Source organism: Mustela nivalis, assembly GCF_964662115.1.
Source record: "Mustela nivalis genome assembly, chromosome: 1".
Classification (NCBI taxonomy): domain Eukaryota; kingdom Metazoa; phylum Chordata; class Mammalia; order Carnivora; family Mustelidae; genus Mustela; species Mustela nivalis.
Genome location: NC_139020.1, coordinates 12,712,645 through 12,737,598, shown reverse-complemented (window position 1 = coordinate 12,737,598; position 24,954 = coordinate 12,712,645). Strand labels below are relative to the sequence as shown.

The following is a 24,954-nucleotide window of genomic DNA, read 5'->3' as shown; positions in this document are numbered from 1 at the left end:
CTGCATTTCACCCCGTCATCTGCGCTGATCTGTAGCCCCGAGGTGAGCACAGATCAGGCCTCAGGCAGTAGGCGCGGCCAGTCAAGTGGGCCACAGGCCTTCCACCGCCGGCCATCGGTCACGCCTGTCGCTGGCTGGGACGCCTGGCCACCGACACTGCCAGCCAAAAGGGACGGGGGTGCTGGGCGACTCAGACTGCCAAAGAGCAGGCTGCATTTAGTAAATCATATTTTTCTCGTGAATTTTTTAATTCCAATAATTCACCCAACATTACTTTAATTTTTTAAAAAAAGTACTGTGTATAAGGAAGTTATTAGCCAAGTCTATACATGGTTGAATAATCCAATTCGAGGGACCTTGATGATTTCAACATGGCGGGGCAGGGTGGGGGTCTGGGAATTGGTGAAAAGCACCAGGTGTAAGTGGAATTCAGAGAAAGGAATGATCAAGGAGGCTTGGGATGGGGGGGGGGGTGTCTTCTGAGCATTAACCAGAAGGGGCTGCTGAGGATTCTCCTGGAGGGACAGACAAGCTCCAAGCTATCTGAGCAGAAATGTGGGAATGAGGCAACTTGCTCGTCGGGAAAAGGTTGGACAATCAGGCTAACACCAGATTCTGGGGAAGTTCAGTGTGTGTGTGTGGGTGTATGTGTGTGTGTGTGTGTGAGAGAGAGAGAGACAGACAGACAGACACACAGAGACAGAGAGATACGAAAGTCAGGGTTTAGGAAGACAGATTTCAAAGGGCCTCTCAAGGAAAATTTAAGGACTCAGTAAGTGAACAGATAATAAAATGACAAAAACAGATGTCAACACCAACACTCAGGATACAAATCTGGGGCTGGAAGACTAGGGGTTATGCTAATAGACATATGGGAGTTGGAAGAGGAGAAATGGTTGAGTCTGGTTTCAAGCTGAAGTTCCCAGATCAGTGAGCTGCTCTATGGAGGAAATATCCTCGGGGAACCCCTGACACCCTGACCTTTGTACAACCCCCCTGCCTCAATTGTGGGCAGGGCCTCTGAGCTTAATTTAATGTAATTTAATTTAATTTACAGCAAAGGCGATGGGACGTCACCCCGATTGCGTCTCCTTATAGAAGATCCTGTCTTAGCAGGCAGGGCCTTAGAAAGCCAAGTGCCCGGCTGTGAACGGCCTTTACAGGGGGCCACGTGGCAGGAAGTGAGGACGGCTGCTAGGAGGGGAGGGTGGCCTCCAGCCACGAGCCAGTAAGAACCCAGGGCCCTCGCTCCCACCACCCCAAGGAAATGAATTCTGCCCACCATGTGCATGAGCTCGGAGGCGGTTTCTTCCCCAGGCCAGCCTCCAGATGAGAATGCGGCCGGCCAACACCTTGACCACAGCCTTAAGACCCTCTACACTGTGCCAGACTCCTGACTCATGGGACGGTGAGATCATAAGTGTGTGTTAAGACCCCAAGTTCGTGGTTACTTGTCACACATCTCTCAGACTGGAGTGACTGGGCTCAAGTTCAGGGCAAAGGTCAGGTATGGAGCTGTGTCCATAACCCAGTAGGTGAGAGCCTGCGTGCTGGAAGCAAATGCCTGGGATTAAGCCCGAGCCCTTCCTAGCTGGGGGGCTGTGGGCAAGTTACAGATTCTCTCTGTACTTCAACTCTTCCATTCATAAAATGGGAAAAATAATGGTACCCATTGCCCAAGATTACTACTGATGATTACCTTACCAAGGAACTTCTTAGCGCCCAGAACAATAGTGGATCCAGAGTGAGCACCGCTGGGGGAGAGGGGCTGCGTCAAGTCCTCACAGGCAGAATGTGCTGGGGCACCTGGCTGGCTCAGTGAGTTAAGCACCTGACTTTGGCTCAGATCATGATCCTGGGGTCCTGAGATCAAGCCCCACGTTGGGCTCCAAGCTCAGCAGGGAGCTGGCTTCTCCCTCTCCCTTTACCCCTCCCCTGCTCATGCTCTCTCTCGCTCAAATGAATAAATTTTAAAAAAAGAAAAGAAAAAGGCAGAATGTCCTAAGAAAGATGAAGCAAAAGCCAAAGCCCATGAGCAAGGAAGGAACCAAGATGGGCCAAAAGCAAAGTTAGAACCAGAAAGAACATGGCCAAGAGGGTAAACAGAGTCACAGTCCAAAGCATCACTCATCGAGGCAAGAGAAAGTGTTGGTAGAAGCAGGGAAGGAGCAGCCATACAACGGAGGAGTTTCCATGGGTTAAAACAGAAATGGCCCAGGGAGCACAGTTGGATGAGTGCCCAACTCTTGATTTCAGCTCAGGTCACAATCTCTGGGTCATGGGGTCACGTCGGGCTCCACACCCAGCACAGAGTCTGCTTGAGATTTTTCCCTCTGCCCCTCCCCCCACTTGTGCATACTCTTTCTCTCATAAATAAAATCTGTTTTTAAAAAAAATAATAAAATAAACAGGGGCGCCTGGGTGGCTCAGTTGGTTAAGCAACTGCTTTTGTCTCAGCTCATGATCCCAGAGTCCCGGAATCGAGTCGGGCACCGGGCTCCCTCCTCGGCGGGGAGTCGGCTTCTCCCTCTCACCTCTCCCCTCTCATGCGCTCTCTCTCTCTCTCAAATAAATAAATGAAATATTTTTAAAAATAAAAGAAAACAAAGATAGCCCAAAAGGATGGAGGTGGGCGGGATTATCTGTCCTCTGAGACGGAACAACCTGGCCCACCGTACAGGGGCTCCTCACTCAGAAACAGTGGGGCGGCCCCCCTCCTCACGGCCTCCTCACCCGCTCTTCCTATCTCCTCCCAGAATATCCATTCTCGAAACCCACACTTCTGCCTGGTGTTTGCCCAGAAGCCCCTCGTCATCAGGGCAGTTCCCACCCAGCGTATTTAAAGCTGCCTTGAACCCTGGCTCTCCAGGCCTCTGGCCCCCTGCTGCCGCTCGACTAGATTCAGTAGTTGTTGTCATGTTTTCTGTTTTTCTGTCTCCCCTGCTAGGACACAAGCCTCCCAAGGACAGATTTCTGTCTGTATCTTCTGCTGATAAATTCCAAGGGTTTACAATGGAGCACGGTTCATAACAGGTACTCAGAGCCATGACAAGGAAATGCAACATACAATCCGGAACTGGATCCTTCGGCGTACAAAGGACGTGACGAGGACAGGCGCAGTCTACTGGGGTCTGAGGATTAGGAGGTAGTCACGTGTTAGTGTTGATTTCCTGACATCCTTGTGGTTGTAGGAAAGATGACTAAAGAATTCCAGGACAGTGAGCATCTGTCAGGAGGCTCGCGGGAGGCAGGGGGGGTGCGGCAGAGGAGAAGCACTCTTGGACTACACCCCCCACTTCTGTGACTGCTTCAGGTTTTGTTTGTTTGTTTTTAGCACTGTTAAATTTTTTTTTTTTTTTTTTAGTTTTTAAAAATAAAATAAAAACCTTGTCTTGAACGTAGTATTAAAAAAAAAAAAAGACCTAGGGGCACCTGGGTGGTTCAGTGGGTTAAAGCCTCTGCCTTCAGCTCAGGTCACGATCCCGGGGTCCTGGGATCGAACCCCCCATCGGGCTGTCTGCTCAGCCGGGAGCCTGCTTCCTCCTCTCTCTCTCTGCCTGCCTCTCTGCCTACTTGTGATCTCTCTCTGCCAAATAAATAAATTTTAAAGATCTTGAAAAAATAAAAAAAAGAAAAAAGAAAAAAACGTAAAAAAATACTCATCACTTTATTCTAAATGGTTATTTCTGGAAAGGGCAATAAAATTGCTGGGGAAACGTAGGAAAGGAACTTTCATTTTCACTCTGCATGGTTTTTACCCCCCCCAAAAAATGTATTCTTTATATGATATTTAAATAATAAAGTATTTGGGAGGGGTGGGACTGGTCCACAGAAATGACACATACACTGGACCTTAATCCTCAGTGAAAACCCCAGAGCCCAAGCAAAGACGACACTCACTCTCCTCCCCTGAGTCTTTCAGACGCTCCCGCACCTGCCCTGCGTCTTCAGTGAACTCTGTGCTCACCCCTACTCGGATCCCATTTGATTTCTATCTTGCGTAAAGCCGGGGACCCCCTTGGGCGGTCCTGTGGGACCCTCTCTGGGTCCTCAGACCCGGCCAGCCTGCGTCACCACTGCTCCCCGGGGACACTGCAGGCACAGGCGGTGACGAAGGACGCGGAGGCAGCCGCCCTGTCCACCTGGTGAGGACAAGCTTCCTCCAGCTCCGGCTCCCACATCCCCCTGTGGCTCCAGAATAAGGGACTTTGCCAGCGAAACTGGCAGCATCTGCTGGGCTTGGAAGAGTGTCTTGGAGACAAGATGACAAAATGGACAAAGGTCTCCTACTGTATTTACATTTTTTGACTGCAAAGAACTTTGCAGTTTACTGAAGTTTGATCCGCTTCCAATTTTTTAAAAAATGTTTACTCTGGTCATTTTGATGATGGTTACATAATTCCCATGTCCCTGTAACCCAACTTCAACTGTTCAATCCTGTTTCACTCTAACCCTCCCGCACCGGATTCTTTATGTTGGGGAAAATCTCCAATATTGTACCACGCCATCCAGGAATGCTTCATATATGGTTAAAAGAGGACCTTTTTCATAAACATCAACACAACACTATTTCTATGCCAAATTTTCCTCTGGGCTACGAATTGTCCATTTCGTTTCTAAACGTCTGTGATATTCTCTCTCTCTCTCTCTCTCACACACACACACACAAACACACAAGCAAACGCGCATGTGCACACGCACACAGAGTGGGTCTGTTCAAATCAAAAGCTAACAGGACCCACACGTGGCATTTGGCTGACTCTTGGGTTCCCTTTATTCAGGATTTCTTCCGCTTCCCTCTCTATTTCTTTCCTTTGCATTTCCGTGTCCCCTGCAGAGCTAACCGCCTATCCCTCCCTAACCTCCCCCAATCACGATCATCTTTTTAAAAACTACTTTGCTGGTAAATCCTGGTCACGCCTAGGACGGTGGTCCTTGATGCTCAGGCTCCAGCAAGTATCCTGAAGAGGAGGAGGTGAGAGCTCCCCCCCCCCCACCCCCGAGAGCTCTGCTAATCACACCACATCAACCCACACGGAAAGCAAAAGTACACGAAAATTCCCCAAAAATCACTCATGCGGGCATGGCTCTGCAACTGCCACAACCTGGGTAAATTACTGTCCTTCTTGGGCCTTACTTTCCTCATCTTTAAAATTCAAAGATGAAGGTCTCCTGGGTGGCCCAGCTGGTTGAGTGGGTGACTCTTGGTTTCAGCTCAGGTCATGATCTTGGGGTCCTGGGATGGAGCCCCATGTTGGGCTCTGTGCTCAGCAGAGAGCCTGCTGGAGGTTCTCTCCCTCTGCTCTTCCTTCTGCTCTCTCTACCTCTCTCTCTCAAATAAATAAGATCTTTAAATTACAAAGATGAACAACATAATGAGGACATTGACCTTAACTGGGCATTTAGCGCCCAAGGATCCTTCAAGAGTCCTTCCAGCCAAGTCTGTGATTTAAGTATCCACCTCATACAATGTGTTAGCAAAGAACACCCCTCTCCTTTGTGGGGTTTGGAGGAGCAATTTCATAAATGGGACAATAACAACGAAGAAATGAAGATCGCAGATGCGGATTAGAAACAAAACTTCCATCATCAGCATAAACCCCATCTGAACAACACGGTCCTATTTCCCATCTGAGCCACACTCGCAGGTATACGATAAAGGACGCTACAAAAGACTCATGGTAAAATCTTGGGTACATGGGTGTTTTCTAGACTAGTGGTTCCTCACCGGGGGCATTTTGTTACCCTTTCCCTAGGGATATTGGGCGACGTCTGGTGACACTCTGGGCGTCACAGCTGGGGCGCTGTGCTGTCACAGAGGCCCAGGCAGGGGGATGGGGGAGGCTGCGAACTATCCCCCAGAACAGCGTGCTGTCCACAAAAAAGCATCCAGCTCCAGTGCGAACAGCTCTGAGGTTGAGAAACCCCGAGAGAGAGTCTCCTAGTTACCCAAGCGAAACCGTACCGTGCTGCGGCTTCAGGCAGAGGCTGCTAAGTTCTAAAACCACAGGATACACACCCTGCGTTACGAGCTGCTCCACCACAGACCCCTCCAACACATGAGGTTTGATCAAGACACTGGCTTGGTTCGGCTTGGCTTGGTTCGGTGATCAAGAGAAATCAGAACACCTATGTCTGAATCTGAACTCTTCCCTCAATGTAGTCATCTTGGGAAATTCCTTAGAAGACATCCCCCAACTGAAGAATTTACCACGTGTAGCTGACTTATCTCGGAATGACAGCGCCTGCGCTGTGGCAGCCTCGTTGAGGGCATGAGCCACGAGGGACCCTGGCCCTCCTTGGCTCGAAAGGAAGGACAAGCCATGAACAAACAGGCCAGTGAGTAAGAGCCAGAGTTCCAGTGCCCCCCGCCCCGGTACCATGACAAGGCTAGAGCAGTGTATCGCGAGGAGAGGAGGCGCTTGGGGACACCGTGGGCTGAGGGGACGATACTTCGTACTGGACACTCTGGGAGGCTTGTCTGGCGAGGGGACCTGTGAGCAGAGCCCTGCAGGAAGTCAAGGACTGACCAGGCCAGCTGGAAGAGGGGTACATCCCTGCATGCAGAGCAAGGCCTGAGGCTGGCTATATTCTAGTCCCAGAAAGGAGGTGTGGGAAAGGCCCGAAGTTAAAAGGCAATGGGGGGTGGGGAAGACAAACCACTTGAGGCCACGCAGCCATGCGGGGAGTCTGGTTTTCAAACCCGAGCTAGCAGAAAGCCACTGGACGTTCCAAGCAAAGGAGTAATGAGATCCGATTGCCGTTGTGACCCTTCTGATTATACTGTGGACAGTGGACATCATGCAGACGAGAATGGAAATAGACACCAACGGAGAGGGGCGCCGGGGTGGCTCCATCAGCTCAACGTCTGCCTTCAGTTCAGCTCAGGTCATGTCGCAGGGTCCTGGGATCGTGCCCCATGTTGGGTTCCTTGCTCAGCGGGGGGTGTGCTTCTCCGTCTGCCTGACACTCCCCCTGCTTGTGTGCTCTCAAGAATTTTACTGAAAATCAACCCCCCACCACCACCAAAAGAAAGACTTGCCACTGAGGAAGGTATTCCAAGAAACATGCCCCAGACTCTAAAAGCACTATTTCCAAAGAGGACCCCCCTGATGAGTGGTTGTCTCTTCTAAATAAGTATTGGGCAGTGTTGCCTCCCCTTCCCATCACAGGGAAGATGTCAAAAGATGGTTTTGCCATCAGCCTCTTTACCACACAGAGCCAACAATGCCCACCAGGGGGCGACGAAGAGCAACTACCACCACCACCACCACCACTGCCTGAGAAGCCTAGACGTGGCGCCCGGTGAGCAAAGGATTCTACCACCAAAGAAATAGCAAATAAAAGCTCAGATCGGCCTGGACTGTTTTCTCCAGTACTTTCATTTCCGTCCTTGAGTGTTCTGGTCTCCCAGTCCTCAAGGAGTCAGCCGGAGCCAGGTGTGGGGAGGCGGGCAACAGAGAAAGTGAGGTTCGGGCTCTGAGCCTGGGAATCCCATTACCTTCCCCTTCTTCCTCCTCGGGGGGCTTTTCCTTAGACTCTTTATTCTTGGTCACATCCACCATAAGATCCACGGGGCCGGGATGGGAGTGGGTCTAGAAAATGAGGAGGAGGAGGCTTCTCGGCCCGATGAAAGCATGAGCTCCAGGCCAAACTGACACCAGGACAAAGAGGGTCCTCCGTCTGATCTACCCCAGGGAATTACCCTGCGGTCTGAGCCAAAACCACAGTCTGTACTCAGGAGCCTGTCTTCTGTCTCCCGACTAACCACAGGCCGTCGTGGGTGGCTGCCCGTCAAGGGTGAGGGGACCCTCTGTCCTAGTCCTTAGCTTATCATCTCTCTCTCCCACAAAAAGCACCTAACAAGGCAGGAAGGAAGCAAGATGCCACAATCTGTGCCAAGATTCAGGAGAGCCGTGGTGAGAACTAATTCAGACGTCACCACATCCTCAGACGTCCCTGCCTGCCCAAACGTACGCTTCCGACTTCAAAGGAAGATTGTTAATTACACATTATGATACCAATTATATCCGAATGCATTATGAAACAGGATCTTTGCTAAGCGATTTTATTATTTTAATTCTTTTCTTCTATCATTTTTAATAATTACTCTCTGGCTTTTATTACATTAAGATGCAATTAAGAAAGAAAAGTCCTTTATATTTTAAATCTACTGCATTCTTTTTTTTTTTTTCCTTAACATCAAGAATTCCACAGCCTTCCCCAATAAGGTAGCACACAATATAGCTGAAAGACAAAAGGAACAACTTAGATAAAACTAGCTGAGTCCCATTTAGGGGGAGAAAATGCCAGTCTACTCATTTTGAGAACCCTTGGCATTTACTGAAACAATGGAGAAATCTTGATCACAGGAAGGCAAAAAAAAAAAAAAAAAAAAAATCACACACACTTGTACACTCATATGGAAGAGAAAGCCCTCTACCATCCAAGAGGGCATGGCAAATCAGGACTCCATGCTAAACTCTGGGAGTACTAAGTGTTCAACACTAGTATTCAGGACCAATAATTAATTGAATACTAACTTTCATCCTGTCCAGTAAAATGACACCATTATTAAACGTGAAACTACACATGCTGAATTACATTTCCTTTAAAGTGTAAAAATGTCATGTAACCTGCAGAAGAATGAACAAAAAAAGAGTAAGATTTGAACAATTTTAAGCCACAATTTGTGAGCCACAGAATTTCCCGTTCACACACACTAAGGCTGAGTGGCATTTCAGTGGCGAGCAAGGAGGATTTTCGTACGATCCATATGTTGATAGCCTTATTCATCTTTTACTTATTTTCTAGTCCACAGGTCAGCAACCTTGCTTTCTGTGAAGAATCAAATAGTAAATATTTCAGGGTTTGTTCAGGTAATTACTCAATTCTGCCCCCAACATAGCACTAACTCAATCACAGGCACTAGTAACGAAGAGGTGTAGCTGTGTTCCAATAAAAACTTATTTACTGGGGCACCTGGGTGGCTCAGTAGGTTAAGCAGCTGACTCTTGATTTCGGCTCGGGTCATGATCTCAGGGTCCTTGCTGAGCCGGGAGCCTGCTTCTCCCTCTACCTGCCACTCCCCCTGCTTATGCTCTCTCTCTTTGTCAAATAAATAAACAAATAAATAAATCATTTATTTGTTTACGAAAACAGGCCCCTGGATTCATCATCAGGGAACTACAGATCAAAAGTACAATGACATTCCAACTGACACCTCCCAGAATGGCAAAAATTAAAAACACAAGAAGCAAGTGTTGGAGAGGATGTGCAAGAAAGGGACCCTCTTACCCCGTTGGTGGGAATGCCAGCTGGCGCAGCTCTGGGAGACAGCAGGGAGGGTCCTCAGAAAGTTACAAATAGAGCTCCCCTACGACCCAGCAATCGCACTGAAGACTGGGTAGAGAAGACTCGGTGTCTAGAACCTGTATTGCTCAACCATAAAAAAGAAGGAAATCTTGCCATCTGCAAGGACACGGATGGAGCTAGAGAGCATAAAGCTACGTGAAACAAGTCAATCCGAGAAAGACCAGTGTCATAGGATTCCACTCATAGGTGGAATTTAAGAAACAAAACAAGCAGAGGGAGAAAAGAGAAAGAGAGAAATCAAGAAATAGACTCTTAACTCTAGAGACAAACGGACAGTCGCGGGGGGGGGGGCAGGGGGGGCAGGTGATGGGGAGGAAGGGGTGAACTTGCAAGACAAGCACTGCGTAACGCACGGAACTCCCCCATCACTACTACACTGGATAACTAAAACTCACAGAAGAATGCATGTTAATAATGCTGGAATTAAAATTTTAAATTTAATTAATAAACAAAAACAAAGCAGGCCCGGGGGCTATACTTTGCCTCCCCCAGTGTAGTGCTCAGGGTGCGGGGAAGGAGAAGTGAAACCGCGCCCTTCCAAGGCTCCGGTAAGAAAGGGGCAGGAACAAGCCGAGACAGGAGCGATCTGAACCCGCCTGTGAAGACACTGAGCCCCCACACTCTTCTTCCCATCATACCCAGGAGTAATTTTCCAAGATCAAAACCACGTCCAGACACACAAGGTAGGAACTGGTCCGCCACAATCTTTGTTCTCGGATACAAGCATCTCCCCCTGTCCAGCAACTCACACAGCACCCAAGAATGAAGACCATCCATAGGCAGGTCTTCCCACGGTTGGCCTTGAACTCCTCCACCTGCTGAACGGCCCGGGAGGCTCCAGGGAGCCTAGAGTGGCCAAGGTCCACCAATGTCACCTCTCCTCCCGCAATACGTATGGCTCTTCCTTCTCTGGACACCTCCCCCTAACACCTCGCACCCCAACCACCAGCAAATGCTATCAGCTCTCCCTTCACAATGTAGCAAGAACTGGGCTGCTTTTCACCAATTCCATCACCAGGATTCTAGTCAGAGCCACCTGCTAATTGGTTTTACTAATTCTGCCATGGATCCTGCCTCTCCCCGCAAACAGTATTCTCAGGTTAAAAAACTAAGTGAGATCATGTCCATCCACGGTTCCCAAAACCCTGACAATGGCCTGCAAGGCCCTATGGAATCTAGATCCCAATACACACGCCCACATTGCCCATCGCCTCCCTAGTCACCCCCTAGTCCTCTCCTGCTCATTCATGCTGTAACAGGTGCAATGGGCTCCTTTTGTTCCTCAAACACACCTGAAACTCAGGACTTCTGCTCTTCTCTTGCCTCGGCCTGGAACACTCTCTCCCAAAAAGGCACCTGGCTTCCTCCCTCGCCTCCCTCCTGTCTTTGCTCAAGTGTGTCCTCAGAAACATCCTCCCTAATCATCTTATGGAAATCACAGTCCGATTCCTCAACCCCACCTCCACGACTGGTGTACTGCCCTTGATCGCTTGGTTTCTCCCCCAAAGCATGAATCAGCAGCGCACATGCTGTGCTGTACTTCAGACTTCACATGCACTAGAAGGTCAGCGCTATGACCTTGGCTGGCCTTGGTGTCTCGAACTGAGAAAGGCATGCAGCAGGAGGTAAAAAAAGCATCTGTTGAATAAATTAATCCCCTTCTATTTATCTGCCCTGGAGTATCTCAGACGACTCCATTTCCCCCCGGCTTCTGTTCCTCGTTTTTAGCATCTTTATTTTTTGTTTATTTTAAGATTTTTATTTATTTATTTGACAGAGTGAGTACAAGCAGGGGGAGCGGTAGGGAGAGGGGGAAGCAGGTCCCTGCTGAGCAGAGAGTCTGACGTGGGGCTCAATCCCAGGACTCAGGGATCATGACCTGAGCCAAAGGCAGACACTTAACCCACTGAGCCACCCGGCGCCCCAGCATCTTTATTTTTCATTCTACTTTCACCTTCATTCAATCACGCTTACAGATTCCTGTTTCTTCCTTTTACACTCCACATCTTCCCTACCCTTCTTTCTTTTATTATCCAGAACTGTTTATTAAGTAGATTTATACATTTAAGAACAGAGGCTTTTTTTTTGAATTACTGTTTCTACCAAATCCTGACGCCCGTATCAAATACGCAAAGAAACCAAGAGTTTGCAATAATGTCTTTTTTGAAAAAACTTCCTGATCGTCTTTGAAGGATAATATGGAATCGATTCATTATTCTGGTAAATTTAAGAACGAAGCCGTTATCCTGCCTTTTATATACAAACAATACCTCGGGGTAATTTTTTTAAAAGACTGAACTAAAATTCTTTATAAACATGTTCCAGCTAATAAATGCAGAAGAAATGACGGAATGAGATTATCACCTTTTTGGAAACACCTTAAATGAAAGCTGGTGCAGGCATCCGCTGCGAGCCATCCATGGCTGCCGGGGCCCCTACTAAGGGATGATCACATTCATAGCACCTGCCGATATTAACACTTTAGAAAGATACAAAGTATGTCACTTGATGAAGTTACATTAGTCATTCATGAACTACTTTTGCCCAAAAATACGAACTTGAATCGAATAAAGCCTTTAGTTTATAGGACATTATGGAGACAATAAAACACGTTCAATGACCACACAGAGATGCCGAGCTGGCCACAGGGTCTACATTGTGGCAATGACACAGGACAAAAAAGCCAGTTTCTTGACCAAATATACTGTCGGAAAGAACAAAACAGAGACAGGAAATTTATGTATTAAAAGAAACTAAAGAGACTATCAACCCAGTGCCATGTGTGGACTGACTTTAAGTCTTCTACTGACTACAGGATTTTTAACTAACTGTGAAAAACTACTTTATCCAACAATCAGGGAAATCTGAATGTGCATATTCAGTGATATTAGGAAATGAACTACTTTTCTTTTGTATGTGATCATAGTGTGTCGAGGCGTAACTAAAAGAAACCTATCTTTTCAGAGTCATAGGGAAATATTTAAAAATAAATCTGATTTTCTTTTTAAATCCACATCTTAAAATTCTTCTTCAAGGCCAGGACTTCGGTTGTTTCGATCCGAAAGAAGCCCCTGTTTCTCAAAGACACCCATAAATAAGGGGAAGCAGAAAGAAGAAGCAGTGAAAATCCACAAATGCCGGGCACAGATTTAGGTCCCTATGATAAACAAATAAATGAAAAAGCAAACGTACTGATATACCCGTGATGCACCTAGAAAGTCCTTCAGAGCATTTAGGAGAGTATAAACTGCTCACCGTGCGGATGTCAGGCTTCTGAGAATGTTAATATCTGGAACACAGCCATCTGGAAATAGAAAAAAAAATACTTCTGAGTGGCCAACAGCTTTCCCAAAGCCCACGCACTTTATCCCATGCAAGAAAAAGAAGCATGTCATTTATAAAACTGCAGCCAACAAGGCAGCAACAAGAACGCACAGTCGAGGGGAAAAGCAGAGCACTCAAAATTAGAAGCAGAGGACCAGAGCTATCCAGGAGTTTATAACAAAGACAGAGTGTACACAGACCCAACCCCCAGGGACAGCCCCCTCGAAAACCCTCCTACAGTAATAATATCCCCGCGTCCGTGACACAGTTCCACCCGGGCTCAGGATGCTGGTCAAGAAACAAGAAGGTCAATATCGCTCCGGTTGTACCATTATTTCCATTAACATGGTTACAATTTAAGAAGCTCCTTTCTTAGGGGAACCTTCCTACACTGTTGGTGGGAATGCCCGCTGGTGCAGCCACTCTGGAAAACAGGATGGAGGTTCCCCAAAAAGTTGAAAATAGAGCTACCCTATGACTCAGCAATCACACTTCTGGGTATTTACCCTAAAGATACAGATGTAGTGATCTGAAGGGGCATATGCACCTGAATGTTTATAGCAGCAATGTCCACAATAGCCAAACTATGGAATGAACCCAGATTTCCATCAACAGATGAATGGATAAAGAAGATGTGGGGGGGGAATACTATGCAGCCATCAAAAATGAACTCTTGCCATTTGAAATGATGTGGATGCAACTAGAGGGTATTATGCTAAATGAAATAAGTCAATCAGAGAAAGAAAATTATCACATGATCTTACTAACAGGAGTAATTTGAGAAACAAGACAGAGGATCATAGAGGAAGAGAGGGAAAAAGGAAACAAGACAAAACCAGAGAGGGAGACAAACATAAGAGACTCTTAATCTCAGGAAACAAACTGAGAGCTGCTAGGGGATAGGGGAGGGAGAGGGTGGCTGGGTGATGGACATTGGGGAGGGTATGTGCTATGGTGAGTGCTGTGATTTGTGTAAGCCTGATGATTCACAGACCTGTACCCCTGGGACAAATAATACATTATATGTTAATTTTTAAAAAAAGAAGAAGTACCTTTCTTCCTTTAAGGAGGGAGGAAACAAAAAGCAGAACTGAGATCAAGGAGCAAAAAGGAAGGCGAGTTTCGAACTTGAGATTGAAGCCAGGCTTCTTAGCAAGGAGCAGCCGCCCCCAAGCGGCTGAGCAGGTGCCTCGCAGCCAGCCCCACCTGGCTCTCAGTGCTGGGTGAGCTGGACTGGAAGTTCTGGAGGACCCCAAACAATTCCAAGGTTTTGGGGGTATAGCTCAGTGGTAGAGCATTTGACTGCAATTCCAAGGTTTTGTGGGGCATAATGTTTAAAAAAAAAAAAAATCTGATGTTTGCTAAGAAATGGGAAGGGAGACTTTATTCAGAGGAGGGATGGAGCTCACTCTGAATGCAGCAAGGACCCCCAGGGATGACAAACCAGCAGAGTGAGGGGTCACGACTCAGAGGACACGGCAAGGCTGGGTTACTAAAGCCACAGAAAATGGGATTCCTGCGGAAGGCAGCCTGGGGTGACCAGATACTGCCTACCCAGGTGGTCACACACAAGGGTGCGGGATTCTAAGCTGACTTAGTAGGAATCTTCTTACAACTGGGCTGGGCAAGCAAAGACAGGACAGAGACCCTGCAAGGTCCAGGTCTAATCAAAGAGGAGGCTCAGAGGACCCTGACCTAAGTTGCTTAGGGAAAGGGTCACTGTCAGTAACAGTAGTGCCATCTTGTAATAGAGACGCTGCACCCAGGGATGGTATCCGAGGTCCCAAGGTGCAAGCGGGAGCCAGGAGCAGATCCCAGACCCCCGAGGGCCAAGCCAGGTGGTGTCGGCTCCACCCGCTGCCTCTCCGTCCCTAACACTGCCCAACACCCCTGACACTGCCCAACACCCTCTGATTGCCCAGCTGCTTCCCCACCTACAATCTCTGTTTTGCCAAAATCTGGAAATGCCCATTTCCATACATCCCGCTCTCATATAAGAGAAAAGTGCATGAACATGACCCCCATGTGAGTAATATATATATAGAATTCCCTGTGACACCGTGGACATGGAGTCCTCATCAGGAGGCGCACTGAAGCCTTTCAAAGCAGCCTTGTAGTAATAGGCATAGAAATAAAATAGGAAAAAGGAAAACAAAAGAAAGACAGAAAGAAAAACCTAAAAGCCTCGATTTCAAAGCATCTGAATAAAAACAGGAAGTTTCCAATCCCGGACAGGATTACAAAACACCCAGAGCACAAGCTAAGCAGTTTCGCGGATGCCGGATCCCCCAAGGAGAGCATTTAAAGATGACAAAGCTGTTTCTTTGCAGCTTGGAAAGCGTCATCTACTGGATAAAAGGTACTGAAGAATCTGAAGGGTCACGTGCTCCGTACTGTCTGGTTGGGTCCCATCTTTTTTCCACCATTCTGTGCCCTGGGAGGCTGACCTCCAGGGTCTGCATCAGCCGGGTGCCCCTGCCCTCTGGCCCTGCGGCAGGTAACCGGCAGAAGCCAGCAGAGGAGGAGGAGGTAAGAAGGAGCATGTAACCCCCTGCTTCCTCCCCGCAGGGTCCCTGGAGGTCTCTCCACCACAGGTCACAGCTTTGCTCAGCAACTCTCTCCCTCATCCTTAGTTCTGGTGGCTGGAGAGTACCATTGACTGAATATATCCCCCAAAGTCATAGGTTGAAACCTGCACCCCAATATGGTAGTATTAGGAGGTAGGGTCTTGGGGTGATTAGGTCATGAGGGTGAGGCCCCCATGAATGAGATTCCTACCCTGATAAAAGGGACCCCAGAAGGATGACTGGGTGGCTCAGTGGGTTGAGCATCTGCCTTCAGCTCAGGTCATGATCTCAGGATCCTGGGATCGAGTCCAGCTTCAGGCTCCCTGCTCAGCAGGGAGCCTACGTCTCCCTCTCCCTCTGCCCCTCCCCCAGCTTGTGCTCCCTCTCTCTCTCACATAAAATCGTTTGTAAAGGGGGGGACCCCAGAGAGCTCCCTCACCCCTTCTGCCACTAGAGGACAGCCATCTATAAACCCACAAGTGGCCCATCACCAGATACCCCGTCTTCAGTGCCTTCAGAGTCTGGGTCGTCCCAGGCTCCAGAAGTAGGAGAGATCAATCTCTGTCGTGTGTACGTTCGCCAGTCCGTGGCATCCTGTCACAGCAGCCTGAACGGATGGGGACAGAGGGGCCTCTTTGGGTCACCCCAGGACCTGACTCCCCGCTCTGCTCCCTGACCCTGTGCGACAGCCACATCCAACCCTCTTCTCTCAGCTCTCTGAGTCGACGGCATCTTTTCCCACCGGGCCTCTGACGGACAACAGTGGAAAGAGAAGAAGGGCAGAAAATCACAAATTTGGGGCGCCTGGGTGGCTCAGTGGTTTAAGCCTCTGTCTTCGGCTCAGGTCATGATCTCAGGGTCCTGGGATCGAGCCCCACATGGGGCTCTCTGCTCAGCAGAGAGCCTGCTTCCCCCTCTCTCTCTGCCTGCCTCTCTGCCTCCTTGTGATCTCTCTCTATTAAATAAATAAATAAAAATCTTTAAAAAAAAAAGAAAATCACAAATTTAATTTGCCATACTTGCCTGCAACTGAATAGTGGGAGAAAAAGGAAAACCCAATTTTTAAGCCAGGTTGCGTGGGATGAACAGGGTAGGTAGGATATGGCTAAGGAGGCTCTGCATGTGACAGTGCCAGTGAAAATCCCGAATTTACATCCACAATTATATATAAAGGGAGACATGCATTTTTTTCTGGAAAGCAAACTCCAGGAAGGAAAAGGTCAGTAATTTAGTTGTATTCTCAGAAGCTGACCCCCGACATACAGAGCCAAGTGCTGTCAGAGAAACACAGCATGGAAACAGCCTCTCTCTGGCCAGAAGAAAATGACCAGGTGGACGATGGGACCTGTGTGGGCTGTGGGAGGAGCCACCAACCCCGACCCCCACCGCCACCACCCCCTCCTCAGAGGCAGCTGGAATGGTGTACACCCGCCCAACAGCCAAGTGACATTTCAAAAGCTCATCAGCCCAGCAGGTGTTCAGGAAGCACTAGCAGAAGCAAAAACAGTCAGGGGCTGGGGAAAATCTCATTTTCTTCTGAAAAGCTGGGGACACTGAGGCACAGGAGAGCAGGAGTCGGGGCGGCAAAGCAGGAGGGGAAAAGCAGCAGACTCGCAGAGCTGATGACCCATCCCAAGGCCAGGGGACAACCCATCCCCCCCTACGTGGAGTCAGCCCTTACCTTGGGGGAGGGGGGCACTGTTCCCCTAATGGAGACAGCCATTGGGTACGAGCCCCACAGGGCTGCCATGGGGGTCAATGAGGAAATGTACATCCAACAATCGGAATGCCTTCCCAGGGATGCTTTACAATTTGTATCAGAGTTCTTCTCAATTTTCTTCTCTACTGGGATGGTTGTGGCCAGAAATGAACGGAAGCCCACAAAAGACTGAGGAAATCAACCTCCGATTCCACAGCACAGAAGAGGCCCCAAGACAGTGACAAGCCACATGGGCAAGGATCCCTGATCGGGATCACACAGCCTCTAAACCACACGGGGCCCTAGGGCTGTGCCCCTCCCCCAGGCCACCATCCTCTCCACCCCCCCCACCCCCTGTACCAGGGGCCTGAGCTCAGACGCCTCAACTGACTCCTGGCCTCATCATGTACTGACTTGGGCGAGTTAAACAACCCTTCTGACTTAGTTTCCTCATGTATATATCAGATATATATATATATATATATATATATATATATATATATATATAATAGTTGTAGTAGCTCCCTTTCTGTGAGGATTGGGAAAAAAAGGCCAAGTTCTTAATATAGTGCCTGGCATACAGTAAGAACTCAATAAATGCTGGCAACAGTATTGCCCTGCCCATTTAAGCTAGCTTCCAAGGCCCGTCTAATAAGGAGGCATCTGTGCCCCGTGGAGCAGCCAAACATCGGCTCCACCAGCCCACAAGCCAAGCACCATATGTCCGCGATTCGAAGCTGTGTTTTGTATGTTAATGTTCCTAAAATTACAATACACGTGCACATTTTACACTGCAGATTTTCTCCTCTATAGAATGAGGATGGCAGCCTCTCCCTAATGGGATGGATGGAAAATTCATGATTAATTTATGTGAAATACTTTGGACAGGGCTCGGCGTCAGAAACTGTTCTCGGCGGGTAGGATCCTCATCGGGGCCGTAAACGATCCGACCTGTGCGGGCCTTCCTGCTCCAACCGACTATGACGGTCCTTCCAACGTGCCTCCTTGACACAGGGATCGCTAAGATGCTGCGGCTTGGGGCTGCGAAGGGAGCAGCCGAAGCCCAGCACACGGCAGGGCTGCTGGGTTTCCACCCATCCGCTGGCTCCCCAGAACCAGCGACTTACAGGAAGTCGTGGAGAAGCTGTTCCCCTGCATTGTATCAGACCCTGGGTTTATTCAAGGTTTTTGCCCACAGGATAACGGGATGATGCTGGTTCCTTGGTGGCCTCTAGGGACACGTGGCCTCCCATCAGTCGGAGAGGGCCCCCTGGCAGGTGGGCCCTTGGCAGAGGCACTAAAAGGCAACTCAGAACGGAGAAGAGGTAGCAGAGCGGCTGAAGATGAAGGAATGAGCCAAGAATCAAGGCAGCCAATCAACGGCTCCCACTGCCCAAAACAAAGTCCAAAGCGAGGTCCATCAAACCACCCCATTCTCCCTTCGTCTTTCATCTCAGCTCCTTTCTCCTTGCACGGGAGGCACGAGGACACTGAACGGACCAGGGTATGTCCTGGGGACGGAGGACCCCTGTGCGCAGGCGCGCTGGGTCAGATTACCCAGATGTAAATCCCGGTGTCCCCAACGATTATCCAGGGACCTAGAGTCCGTCCCCCAACTACTCCATGCCCCATCCGTAAGACGAGGGTAGCAGTAGCTAATAGGCAGTGGGGTCAAATGAATGAGTACACGTGAAGTTCTTAAAACACTGACAGACACGCAATAATTGGCTACAAACCGTGGCCACCATCGTGCTATATGGTACTTGCATCCCACCATCCCTGCCGGGGAAACCCGGGGTTAGTGATACTTGGCGGGGGTTGGGGGGTGGGGTTGGAGGGAGTGTTCCAACTTCCGGCAGCCAGTGAAGTGGGAAGACAACTGGAAACAGATGGCAGGTGCAGCCACTCCACACGCGAGCTGTTACGGACGTCCTTGGAACCTCGTGTAAACCTAAGAGGCGAAGCTACCACACCGGGCTGTTAAGGGGAACACATCACATAGGCATGAAACCAATGTTGCTTCTGGTTATCTCTCCTCCCTTCCCGGAGTACGGAAAAGGCAGCAAAAGCAAACTTTGAATTCTTGCCACTTTCGGGAAAGCTTGTCACCTACCCCTGATCAAAGCCCCCCACCCCCACATACCGAGACCCCACAGCCAGCCAGCCACGGCCCCCAAGGTCTTCCTGTCCACAAAGCAAGGCAGAGCCCCCTTCCCAGAGGGGGAAGGTGAACGGGGCCTGTCTTCGAGCACCATGAATTCAGCCATTTCCCATCAGAGGCCCAGAGACAGGAGTCAGGGGAACAGTAAAATCCAGGAGGAAGGAGCAAAGACCTCGGTTCTCGAAGTGCTCTGGGCAAAAACGGTCAGGAAGCTCTGGAAAGCACCTGACAGCTACTACTTCAGGACACGGAGCCTGAATGGTGAGCGAGAAGGACTAGGGAAGGTCGTTTATACAGAAACGTCTGAGGGATAAAGAGAGTAGATAAATGTCAAAAACAATGCCTAAAACGGCTGCATACTGCTTGCTTACGCAGCTTTTTCCTTCTTCAGACAAATGATAAAACATCCGCGCTTCTGAATATAAATCCTCTTCAATTAAGACATTTCTGTTGGAAAGCACTTTTGGCAGGACCAACGAAGTGTTTGCCACTGTTCTCCGACTTGGAGCTCTCAAGGTTGGCAGGGCGATTTATTTTTGTTGATTAAACAAAATACAAATGGAAAGGGCCTAAAAATTGATTAGCCAATTAAACTCAATGATTCTCAACAAAGAAATGTGCATTATTAGCTTTGCCAGAGTTATAAAAATGCCTCCTAGCTTTACTGCCGTTGTCAGGATTTACACCATCGATATTTGTGCTGACAGAAAGATTAAATAAGGACTGGATTAGGCAAAATTCGTCTTCTCTTTTGCTGGAACGGAAAGAAGAGAAACGATTAAACGCTGGGGCCATTTCAGGAAGAACATTTGCGCAGCATTCGTAATTCTGGAAAGAGGGATTCGGGCTGAGGGAGCCATTGTCAGTCATTTCGTGTGTACTTGTTCTTGGGCAAATGACTGACTCACTAATGGGGGCCAAGTGTGTTGAGATGACAACATTCATAAATACCCAAATTCTTCATTTTTCTCTTTTCACTCTCCAAGGGGATGAGCGTCCAGACAGGCAGCCGACGGAATGACGGGTGTCAGATGCTTCCGCGAAATGCATCAGTGTACAGAGAGGCACCACCACCCACCTCTTCCCGTCCGGAGCTAAGTGTTTCTGGATCGCAAGCATAAGGTCCAGACCACGGTTGCGATAAATTCACATACAACAGCCACACGCCCGGCCAGCGGCACGCAAAGACTTTCCGGTGGTCAGAGCGTGAATGTTGCAGGCTGTTCTGCATTTGTAAACTTGATTGTACATAATTGTTAATCACTGACCCATTCTCCAACCCTCCTGGGCTGGAGCAGGTTGCTAGGCAACCAGTTTTGCTCTAGATACTTTCTGAAAGCTAGTGACGCAACGACCAAGTGTCAACTAAGTGAACACTAACTAGAAGAGACAGGTTCAAATGAAAAAAGGATGCCCCGTATCCCTAAAGCACGGCCGTCCCGTGCCTTTCCTAATGCAGACACTAGTTCCCTTGCCTAACAACTCAGCAGAGAGGTTCTCTTGGGACAAAACTGCCCTTACAGCAGCTCAGTTTGGCAATTCAGACGGGTCAACCCAATAACTTAAAAGAGGTCCGCACAGACAGCGAAACGGAGGGATTATTTTCCTCCGCTGGGCATAATCATAGCTGTGCTTTGTATCAGTAACATAGCATTCACCCAGGCCACATGGTTCTGAAAATTTTTCTGGTAAGAGATAGCTGGCAGAGGCAACCTGCATCGTTCTGCAAATGCCCAAGTAAGAGGTCACATTGACTTGTCCATTTTAGACTATTACACGCTGATCTATTTCTTGTAAATATCCACACCTTCCTGCCTTTTCAGATGCTCCAAGCCGCAGGGAGTGGGACTAAATTTATTTTTCCCAATTTGAGAACAGGAATGCCAAAGGATATTCTAAAGACGAGGAAAGAACTGCCAAGTACAAGAAAGAAGTTCATTTAAGGGGACAGAGGAGAGAAGGCAGGCTCGCTGGTACCTCGAACACGATGCTATTCCTGGGAAGCCCGTGAAATCTAATGACTCTCCCCTTCCAAGACAGCTGAGAGCACCACACTCAAGGAGCACTGGGAAAAAAAAATAATAATAACAATAATGACCCTATGTCAGCTCACAGAATGTCTCCAGGAGGTTTTCAGAATCTCTGTTGGAAGCCCTGAATAATGACCAGCTTAGGCAGTGCATACGAGTAGATGATTAACCTCATTAGGAAAGAATTGGTAAAAATTATTAGGTAAAGGGAGAATTCACAGGGAAGCTTAGGTTTAAATTCTACCCTTATTGAACAGGTTTCAATACCGGGGTATGTACCACTTTCTAGCAACCAAGATTAATTGTATCTAAAATTATTAGGTTACAATTAAAAACTATAGACACTTGTAAACTTCATATTGGGCAAATGGCAAATTGTGGTGAGAAGGCAACAGAAAGCTGACTGCCCTTGCCCAGATGAGCCGTATTAAAATATAAGTAGACTGTTTAGTCTGGGTTGGCTTTATGTCACATACTTATAATTAAACATAAAAATAAATAAAACAGAAATATATAAAGTTAAAAGGTTCAAGTTTTCTCTCCAACTCATTTCTTTTTGGTAACGGCCAATCTTCTGCTTATCACTCTTGGACAAAAGTGGTATCCTACGCATTATTTCAGCAACTGGCTCCTCTCATTCAACATTACACCACAGAAGCTCGTTTTAGACGGAGTCCTCTGAAGCATTCAATTCACCAGTCGGTCAGTCCATGACTTCAAAATAAAGCTTCTCAGAGAGTAAAAGTGACCCTTCCTCTCTCAGAATTAACAACAATTTAAGGACCATGCAAAGTAGGGTCAACTATTCATCTCCCAAGAGCTCCAGGACACACTGCGGGAAGCCCAAAAAGGAGGAAAGGTATTTTCAACTCCAGATACGTCCACAGAAATTCAGCGTGGCACAAATGGCAGTCCCCAGAAGCCACCTAGCTAAAACCACGAATGGGTGGCTTGAGGTGGGAGTCCCAAAGGAGAGATGTCTCTATCACCAAAAACGGAAAAAGAGAGAGAGAGAGGGAGGCCAATGAAATCCGGAAACATCAAAGACTGAATAAATATCGAGAACCAAGAGCTAAATTACATTCTGAAGCTCGCTGCTAAAAACCGGGAGAGGAATCTAATTTCAACAGTTCAGCAATTTTGAACCCCCGTGAAGGACACTGTGAGCCTGCTGGGAACCAGCAACGACAGAGCCCAGGAACAACAAAAAGACTTTGACGAGCGTTAGAACTATCACAGAAAAGCAGGGACTGACAGAACTGTGGTGTGTACAACATGGATTCCACATTGCTCCAACCTGGAAATTACCAAGCTATATTTGAGGTTGTGCGTTCTTTACTCGAGAGAAGCAGCTGCAGACCTAAATTCTGAAGACCACAGTCCTAATCTACGTTCTACAAATAGACTTCAAAAAATCACTTCCTCTCTCTAGATATCAGTTTTCTTGTCTATAAAAGAGAAGATTTGACTAAAGGAACTCTAAAATCTGTAACAGGATTTATTTCTAAGATTCGGTTAGTTAAAACTATATTTATAGATGGATGGATTTGATGGATGGACAGCTGGACAGATGGATGGGTGGATGATGAATGATGGATGAAAGGATGGATGGGTGATGGGTGGATGGATGGATGTGGATGGACGGACAGATGGATGGGTGGGGGTGGATGGGTGGGTGGATGGGTGGGTGGATGGGTGGATAATGGATAGATGGATGGATGGATGGATACTGGGTAGATGGATACATGGAAGAACGGACAGATGTTGTATAAATGGGTGATGGAAATATGGATGATGGGTGGATGGATGGATGGATGGACAAATGATGGGTGGATGGGGGGCAATGGTCTACTGAATGGGACTGTACAGGCTGTGACCAGTTGCTATAGTTTTAGAAATGTGGGGCGCCATCCAACACCATGCTGGTAGCTTGGGGTCAATCAAGGAGGGAATATTTACACCACAGAAACTGGCCAAGAGTTGGGCCTTTTTATTCATTCCGCAGTCAGATTACCAAAACACCAGGGAAGAAAGAGAAGGAGGAAGAGAAGGGTAGAAAAGAGGCGAAGAGGCGAAGAGGCAGCGTCTGGGTGCACACAGTCCTCCAAGTGGGCTGCCCTCCCACATCTCCGTGTTGATCTACTTACTGCTTCCTCTGCCTCCAAGACCGTTATTCGGTGTTGCCTGAAGAACCAGGACTGCTGGCCCAAAACTTGGCTCAAGTCTCCCCTCTTTTAGGAAAGCCGCCCCTGGCGTCCCCCCTCCGTCTGTGCGGGACAGCATGCTCCCGCAGTGGGCTCCCGCAGCATGCTGTGACCACCGCCCTCTGCCCTCTCAGGTGTCACCTACAAGACCGTGTGGGCCCCTGGGCTGTCAGAGCCAGGCCCATCATCGCCATCCAATTAATCTATTTCAAATGAAAGCAAGGTTTTAACCTAAGGCGGAACAAAAGAATTTACTGATAAAAGGTTCAGGCTCAAAGAACTGCACTACTCTCTCCCAGACATAAGTGGGTAGCTGGAGATTTTTCGAGGGCTTAAGCTTTTCAAGTCCACTTTCCCTTGACTGTGGCTTTCCATTAAATCAGTTAGCCTCCATTCATCACGAAACAGCGCAGTGTGTCACTGACCCACTTTGTTTCACTCCTTTGCCACTCAATGACATCCACATGTCACTGTGAATTGCATTTTTAAATAAGGAATTAAATATATTTGTCCTGGATTTACCCAAGAGCGCTCGGGGAGCACTGGGATTCACCCTCGGGTTCACCGCCTAATCTACTAAAGAGGCTTTGAGAAAACGCCATCCACTTGCGCATCCTGAGCTAGCCAATCCATTACATGAAGACGGGGCCCGGAACTGGCCCAGACGAGAAGCCACAGCCCTGCCCTGGGCCAGAGCAGGCAGGATCCCCGGCGGTGACCCCAGCACTGCCAGTCTTACTGTGAACGGAGCTGCACACAGTTGTTGCCTTTAGAAGAAAGGGAAGCGTCTCAGTCACCCTGCGGGGTGGGGGGGCCACCATACAAAGTACCACATGCTTGCGGTGTCGTCTCAAACCACAGTGCGTTGTCTCCAGCTCTGGAGGCTGGAGGCCCAGGAGCAAGGTGTCCACAGGGTTGGCTTCTAGGGACACCGGTCTTCCTCCGCTCAGAGCCGGCCGGCTCCTCGTGTGTCCTCCGAGCACGTGCTCACGGAGGAGCTCTGGTGCTTCTTCCTCTTCTTTCTTTTTTTTTTTTAAGATTTTATTTATTTGTTTGAGGAAAGAGAGAGAACACAAACAGCAGAGGGAGAGAGAGAAGCGACTCCCCACTGAGCAGGGAGCCCACTGGGGGGCGGTGGGGGGCTCCGTCCCAGGACCCTAGGATCGTGACCTAAGAAGAAGGCAGATGCTTCACCGACTGAGCCCCCCCAGACACCCCTCTTCCTCCTCTTCTAAGGACACTGTCCCAGTTGAATGAGACCCCCACACTTTTGACCTCATTTTACCATAATTACCTCCTTAAAGGTCCTATCTCTAAATACTGTCACAGCCCCCCTGTGATTTAGGAGGTAGGGGGGTTGGAATGAGTAGGGAGACACAATCCAGTCCCTCACAGAAGAAAACTACTGAACTCCTGAGCATCTGCTGGGTAGAAAGATAGGTAAAAAACTACTGAACTATTGAGGAGAGAAAACACTTCCCGAGGGACAGACGTCTCCCCTCTCCTGGAAGGAAAAAAGCCAGACCTCAATCTTGTGTTGAGTTGTGTCCCCCACAAATTCATAAGTCAAAGTCCAAACTTCCAATACCTCATA

The 24,954-nt window shown here is 48.4% G+C and overlaps 1 protein-coding gene across 6 annotated transcripts in view; it reads right to left on the bottom strand.

Annotated features, from left to right (window-relative positions):
- Nucleotides 1–24,954, bottom strand: part of TIAM1 (TIAM Rac1 associated GEF 1) — a 382,148-nt gene that overhangs the window by 289,859 nt on the left and 67,335 nt on the right. For 5 of the 6 annotated variants that reach the window (XM_082723632.1, XM_082723631.1, XM_082723627.1 and 2 more), the window contains exon 2: nucleotides 12,631–12,679. The gene's annotated coding sequence lies outside the window, so the exon portion shown is untranslated. Of the gene's footprint in view, nucleotides 1–12,567; nucleotides 12,680–24,954 lie in introns of all 6 variants that reach the window. The other variant, XM_082723635.1, reaches the window with a different exon arrangement.